We start from the raw sequence: 7,239 nt of genomic DNA on the forward strand, positions 1-7,239 counted from the left end.
CCTGCACGGAGCTCCTGTCATCCTTGGCATCTTCAATGATGTGTCTTTTTGTGGGGTAATGAGATGACTGGTGAAGGGGGCGGCTCCCGGGTAGCCCCGGGAGGGATGCAGGTTGCCGGGGTAACCAACCTCGTGCTGGGCCGGCCCGGGCCTTCAGCCCCACCCCCTGACCCTTCGGGAGCGGAGAGGGGCTGGCGTTTGAGCCAATCACACTAAAGGCCAGTGATTTACTGGGTCCTGCCTAAGGAATGACACTTCTGCAAAAAGTCCCGAACCACAGGCTTCGGGGAGCTTCCAGGTTGGTGAACCTTGCGGCGGTGCGGGGGTGTGGGGGTGTGGAGAGGACGCGGGAGCTCTGGCCCTTTCCCCCACACACGGCCCTAGACATCGTTGCTACCTGGCTGCCCCAGAGTGGCATCCTTAGTAAGAAACTAGTCGTCTAGCAACTACACTATTTCCCTGAGTTCTGTGAGCCTTCTGGCAAATGACTGAACCCCCAGGGCAGGTCACGGGAACCCTAATTTACAGCCAGGGGGTCAGAGGTTCTGGATGCCTGGTATCTGAAGTGGGGGACAGACGTACAGGTTGAGCCCTTAACCTCGGCGGGGCGGGGGGGGGGGGGGTCTGCTCTAACGCTGGGAATTAGCGTCACAATGGAATTCAATCGCGGGCACCCCACTGATGTCAGGGAGTTGGGAGAATTGGTTGGGAGCCCCTCCCCCATATATCTGGCGTGAGCAGAGTGTAGTAGTAGGAAAGAAACATGGTTTTCTCCTTTGGGATGCTCTTCATTTTTCCTCCTTTAAATGTATTAAAACTTTTATTTTATTTTAAAATTTTTAGAAGATTTTATTTATTTATTTGACAGACAGAGATCACAAGCAGGCAGAGAGGCAGGCAGAGAGAGAGATGGAAGCAGGCTCCCCGCTGAGCGGAGAGCCCGAAGCTGGGCTTGATCCCAGAACCCCGAGATCATGACCCGAGTCAAAGGCAGAGGCTTAACTCACTGAGCCACCCAGGCGCCCCTAAAGCCTTTATTTTAATATAAGAAAAAAATCTTTCCAAGAGCCTTGCAGTAAGGGCCGGAAGTAGGGGTGGAAACCCAGAGAGCAAAGAATGAAATTCTACTGATTGAGGCAAATTTCAATCATCTCTGATTCTCATTTTATTCACATGTGGCTAAAAAGACAGATTTGGTTGTTCAGTGAAATTGCCAGAATGATGACCTAGAAATGTGGCTAAGACCTTTTATGGGTTTCTTTTTTTCTTTTTGGCAAGTTAAGTATTGTTCACAGAGTATCAACAGATAGCTCTCTCTTTCATCCCAAACGATTTTAATTAAAATAATCATAACAGGGGTCACCTGGCTGGCTCCGTGGGTAAAGCAGGCCACTCTTGACCTGAGGGTCATGAGTTCAAGCCCCATGTTGGGTGTAAAGATCACCTAAAATAAAATAAAATAAAATAACCATGACGGCAAAAGTAGACGGACAGTTCCTGAAATTCTACAGGTAAAAGAAGGAGGGCGAGGAGTGGGAACTACTTGAAATGTAGAAATTGATCTCAAAGCAGGGTCTTGGGAAGCTCACCCCTTCAATCTAGACAGTATGTTCATTGGACAGCCTTGATATTGGGGTGCTGATGGAGATGGGGAGGTGGGAAGATGACCCCAAAGTGCAGCGGCCAGACACTATATAGCACTTAGGTTTTCCACGTACTTGGTAAATAGGAACTCATTTAAACCTCAGTGTAAGGTAGGTCCTCCCAACCTCTCTCAGATCTCGAAGTTAACAGGATTCCCACGACCCTGAAACCACGATGACTCCTGCCCCCCCTGCCTTCCGAGAGGCCCAGCTTCTGGATTGGCAGTTCACTAGCTGGGCAAGCCCGCGTGTTTACCTTCTTTGAGCCTGGGTTCCCCATCTGCAGAACAAGGGTCCTTCCAGAGTTGTGGGGACCCCCACAGAGCCCCTGACTTTGGCGCTCTGCGGAGGGGACTCGTGACAGCTGTGACTGACTGACGGCCTTGTGCCAACATTCCCCTGCCTACAAGCTTCTCCCCTTCAAGCTCCCTGACATTCAGGAATCTTCCTCTTTTGCTCCTCTGTCTTCCTTCCCACCTCCCTTCTGCCTTCCCTTTCTTTTTCTTTAAATACCCTAAGCCTCTTCCTAAGAACCTCGCTGAGCAGGCTGGCAGTTCCTTTGGCACTGCGGGATTAAGGGAGGATTAAGGCCCTTTGTCCATTACTCATCTCCTCTCTGCAGAGACAAGACCTGAAGGATTGCTAAAGCATTCCCCTGGTAACAGCTTTCTCCGGGCCTTGTTTGGCTTGCCTCCCATCCGGCTGGGTGGAGCTCCCCCTACATGTAGCCTGCGCAGGGAAGGGAGCCCAGGGCTGCCAACGTCCGGGTGGGTGAGCCAGGGCATCTCCATTGGGCTGGGTCTCCACTGGAGGGCCAAGTCTATTCCCCTCTAGGGCCAGTTGCTTCAGACCTCGGAGACAAGCCACATCACGCCCCGAGATCGGCTCCTCACTTCCAGCACCCAAGGGTGCGGTCCTGTGGTCATCGCAGCCCGCGCCTCCCTTTGTGTTCCCTTCCCTTGTCTGTCCTGCTTTATGGAGGAAATGCACAACCTGCTCTTACTTAAGGCCCGGCCACGGTGCCCCAGCTCCCACCCTTTCCACCCCCTCCAGGACTACAAGTCTTTAATTTTCTCTCCACCTCCTGACTCATCCCACCTTCCCTCTCCCCTGCATCTCATCAGCTACAGAGCTGCTCCCCTATTACAAAGAGCAGAAAGCCTCTGAGCTCCGGGTATCCCACAGGCCTCCAGCCCCCTTCTCTGCCTTCTTTCAGAAACGAGCTCCTCTAAGCCTGCGTTTCCTCGACTCCCACGCATTCTCCTGCCCACTCGGCCCCCCAAACTTGCTCCTGCCGGGGCCACCAGCGCCCAGATTCCACTAGACAAGGGCCACTTTCAAGTCCTCTGTCATGGGGCTTCTTCGAGACACTTGACCCAGTGGACCACTCTCTCCTTCCGGAAACTCCCTCCCGCTTCCCTTCTGCCATGTTCAAGGTTTCCCGGCCTCCTTCCCGGCCTCCCCGCAAGCTGCTGTCTCAGTGTGGGGTTCTCAGAGCTGGCTTCTTGTGGCTTTCCCATGCTCTAGGGGCTAGGGACTCCCACGCACGTCCCTCCTGTCCTGCTGTCCCCTCACAACGGACGGCCCACTGACACCCCCAAGTGAACATCTCTTGGGCATTCCACACCTCACGTATCCAGAACAAAGCTCTTCTTCCCCAGGCTTCCTCACCTGTGGGACTAGACGGCCCCCCAGCCCGGAGGCCCGAGCTGTCATTCCTGGTTCCTTTGCTCCCTGCCCCTGCAACCCTCCCAGTCCACCTCCAGCTGTCGTTCTGCTCCACGGATGTCCCTCAGGTCCCTGCTCTCCACCCCCCACCCGCTACCCTAGGTCAGGCCACCAGCAACTCCTACCTGTCTCGATCTCCTAAGTGATCGCCAGCCCTGGCTTCTCACGCTGCTGCCGCGGCTGAGATCTTTTCTAGAATGAAAATTGAATCATCAGGTCAGTCTCTGCTTAAAAACCACTTCATGGTGCTTCTGCTCATTGCTGTTAGGGTGAAGTCTGACCTCCTTAAGGCTTGACACAACCCTTCAGAGTCTGGCCCCTCCCTGATTCTCTCACATCCCCTGCCAGGCTGCCCTCCAGGTCCCAGGTCCAGGGACAGGTGCCCACATTCCGGAATGTTCCTTCCCCTCCAGGCCTTTGTACTCGCTACTCCTTTCTTGGGTACCGTCCCTCTCCTACCCAAGTCCCTACTTCTGGTTAGCTCCACTTTATCCCTCTGTCCTTGGCTTGGCTTAGATGTCATTTCCTCCAGGAAGCCTTACCTGACTCATCCTCCCCAAACAAAACAAAATCCTATCAGATCAAAAAACTGAGTCCTAATCTCCTCTCTCCCCTGAGGAGAGATCAGGAAAGCTGTGTTTGCATAACAGGCACACAATCTTTACTTGACTTCTTTGTTGGGGTTTAGTGGAGACGGGTAAGGATCCCATCTACACATGATTAAATGGCACTAGAAAAACACAAATCTGGGACTCACGTGATCAACTGATGGGGACAGATCACCAGAAAATGAAATAACCAAAGCAGAGACTCGATAATGAACTTATTCTTTGCTCACCTAAAAAGATACTTAACTGGGCTCCAGAGAAACCAGGTTTTTCTTTCTTCCTGATGGGTGGGACTTTTATGCCAACAACATGGTACAGAATTGGTTTCTGCCTTTCCCATGTTAAATCAGGACGACAGGGCAATGCCATCTTCTGAAATTTGAAACACACCTTTGGCTCATTCCATTTCATGTATATTATTGTTGCCAGTTTAGACATCGGGCTGGCTGGAGGGCCCCAGTGACATAGGAGGCTGGCTCTGGCAAATCTGTGACACCCTGTGGCGTCACTGTTAGTAGTATTGCAAGCACTTGGCACAGAGAAGGGGCTGGATCCAGACTGAGAAATGAGTGAATGAATGGAACAAAGGAATGAATGAAGTAACTCTCAAACCAGAGTTCCGGGTTTTCTGTTCTTGGCCTCCAACCAGGTGTAGCTTCCGCTCTCCGAATCACGCGACGTCCTGTGACTGGAGGGCACAGATCCTAGAGCGCCCACAGCCCCTTCTCCACCTCTATCACAGGTCACAGGACTGTCAGAAAGCGTATGAGGAAGGAGTGGCGTCTCCGTCTCACCCGACCTCACCAGTTTTATTCTCAGTAAGGCGAGAAGCCCTTTGGAAACAAAACATACCGCCTAGTCCGATTTCTTTTTATGCTTGTCTTTTTTTTTTTTTTTTAATTTAATTGCAAATCCCTGGAAAGCCAGATCTGACACAGGAGAAAGTGAGTCAATTATTAGCTGAGAGTGTCAACACACATTTGTGATACCAGATGACCTAGCCCCTCCCCCCCGGCCTCCCCACCACCCCCGTTAATGGCCATGCCTTGAGTCAGCTTGCCATCTTGTGGTCAAACCCGGGGACCACACACTGCCCGGCCTGAGCTCCAGGACCCCTGCAGTGGAGCCGACAAGACTTGGACCCCAGTCTGTGCTCCCACTAGATCTGGGGTCCAAAGGTCTCTGTTCAAGTCCACTCCCAGCTAGTGGCTGTCGAGGATTCAAGTTCTCATCAGAATCGTGGGGTCAGCGACACTCTCATCTTTCCGGTAAGGACCCAGTGAGAAATACGATTCTTATTATCACAGACTTTTGGAAACGCTCCTGATTGTGGTTGATGGGTACCGTTTTTCTGAGGGTGAAATCTGTCTTCAGTGTTACCTTAAAACAAGAAAATGAGATGCCTGGGTGGTTTGGACGTTTTGTCCCATGGAAGGGATTTGGGGGGTCATTAGGGTGACCTTATTTTAGAGAGGAAGAGACAGACACAGGGAGAGAGGACGAAGTCCAGACTCTTCCAGGCCACCTTTGCAGAACGCAGACTTGCTGCCCCCAACCGCCCCCAAACCCCAGCTTCAGCGAGGATGCTTGAGGGCAGAGGGTCCCCGGTGGGCACCTGAAATGGGGTTCAGGAAACAGGCAAGTGAGGACAGAGACCGTGGAGGTCATGGCCCTTTGGAAGCCGAGTCCTCCCCTGTGCTGACGAGGAGGCATGCACTGAACCTGTGAGCGCGGCTCTGGGCTCCAGGTGTGCAGAGTAAACTTCTGCCCACACCTGCCCCTTTACAGAGGAGGACCGTGAGGGGCAGCAGGGAGGAGGGGCTTCCCCGGGGCGGGCTGGGTGGGTCTAGTGGCCGCTTCTTCTCAGCCATCGACCAAATACCTTTTTCTTAGAGGGGTTGGGGAACCACGCCCTTTATAACCTTGGCATTCTGGTTAACCTTCCCAGCAGCCTTGCGACTAGACTAGGCATATTCCCCTCGCTGTCCTGCTGTGCCCAAGACTAGGGAGGGGAGGGGTCCAGCAGGGAAGCTTCTTCTCTTGACTCTGGACACGGGGTTCATGTTCACCAAAGTGTAAAGACTCAGGAGAAGCTTTGCGTGCTTTGGGGGGATTATAAAGAGGCGATGAGAAGGGAGGTGTGGTACCAGAGTTTACGATTTTCTCTATGACCTGGAGGGAACTGATTACCTTCGGTCGTTCCTTTTTTCTTTTCTTTTTTTTTTTTAAAGATGTTCTTTATTTATTTGAGAGAGAGAGCATGGGGCGGGGGGGGGCAGAGGAAGAGGACAAGCAGACTCGCTGCGAAGCAGGGGTTCGATCCCAGGGCCCCGGGATCATGACCTGAGCCGAAGGCAGATGCTTAACCGACTGCGGCACCCAGGTGCTCTGACCTTCACTCACTGCTTTTTGAAAAATGAAATAAAGAAGACCAAGTGGTGGGTCTGATGCTCCAGCCTCAGGGCCGTGATGCAAACTCGGGGCCCAAAGAAAAACATTTCCTCCTCTCACCCAGCCCCCACCTGCTTGAGGAACCAGACGAATGACGCCTCCGAAGTTAGGAAGGTACTAAGTGGTAATGTCTCCCAATTTCTTCCTACCCCCTTAACAGTATACCCCTGGGAAAAGAAACAGGGGCATCCCTCCTGGAAATACCCCAGTCCCCTGAGGGATCACAGCAACCCCTTCATTTAAATGAGAACAAGGATCTGCCCCCGGAGTCCTGAGAGAGGCCAAGGGGTGGGTGGGGGCCGGGGAGCTGATGCGATCTGAGGCTCCTTGCACCTGAACCCCCAGCAGAGGCAGGTCCCAAACCACACACTGACCTTCCCCAAGCATTCAGCTGCTGGGCTACCCAGTGTCCCAGCGTCATCCCTGCACAGTGTGCTCAACCCTGTGGATGGGAAGTCCCTGTTTTGTTGTTGTTTTTAAAGATTTTATTTATTTATATGACAGAGGGAGAGAAAGAGAGAGGGAATACAAGCAATGTGGGTGGGAGAGGGAGAAGCAGACTTCCAGCTGCACAGGGAGCCCGATGGGGGCTCGATCTCAGGATCCTGGGATCACGACCTACATGGAAAGCATACGCTTAACGACCGAGCCACCCAGGCGCTCCCAGGAAATGACTCTGTCATTGACTGTATGTCTCCTCGGAAGGAATTACTTCTGAGTAAGCCCTGGGATCAGTAACCGTTGGAGTCCTTTCGCAGACAGCAGGCCGGAGGTGGGAGAATGGTTTTCCGGAGATGGATGCATGACGG

The 7,239-nt window shown here is 52.8% G+C and overlaps 1 long non-coding RNA gene across 1 annotated transcript; it reads right to left on the minus strand.

The window, feature by feature from the left end:
* Window positions 1-1,102: 1,102 nt before the first annotated feature.
* On the minus strand, window positions 1,103-3,892 carry LOC125109062 (uncharacterized). Its single transcript, XR_007130093.1, has 3 exons — window positions 3,708-3,892; window positions 3,497-3,563; window positions 1,103-1,444 (listed from the first exon to the last, which is right to left on the minus strand). It is a non-coding gene; the product is annotated as an uncharacterized LOC125109062 (long non-coding RNA).
* Window positions 3,893-7,239: the final 3,347 nt, after the last annotated feature.

This window comes from Lutra lutra, chromosome 9, assembly GCF_902655055.1.
Source record: "Lutra lutra chromosome 9, mLutLut1.2, whole genome shotgun sequence".
In the NCBI taxonomy this organism is placed as follows: domain Eukaryota; kingdom Metazoa; phylum Chordata; class Mammalia; order Carnivora; family Mustelidae; genus Lutra; species Lutra lutra.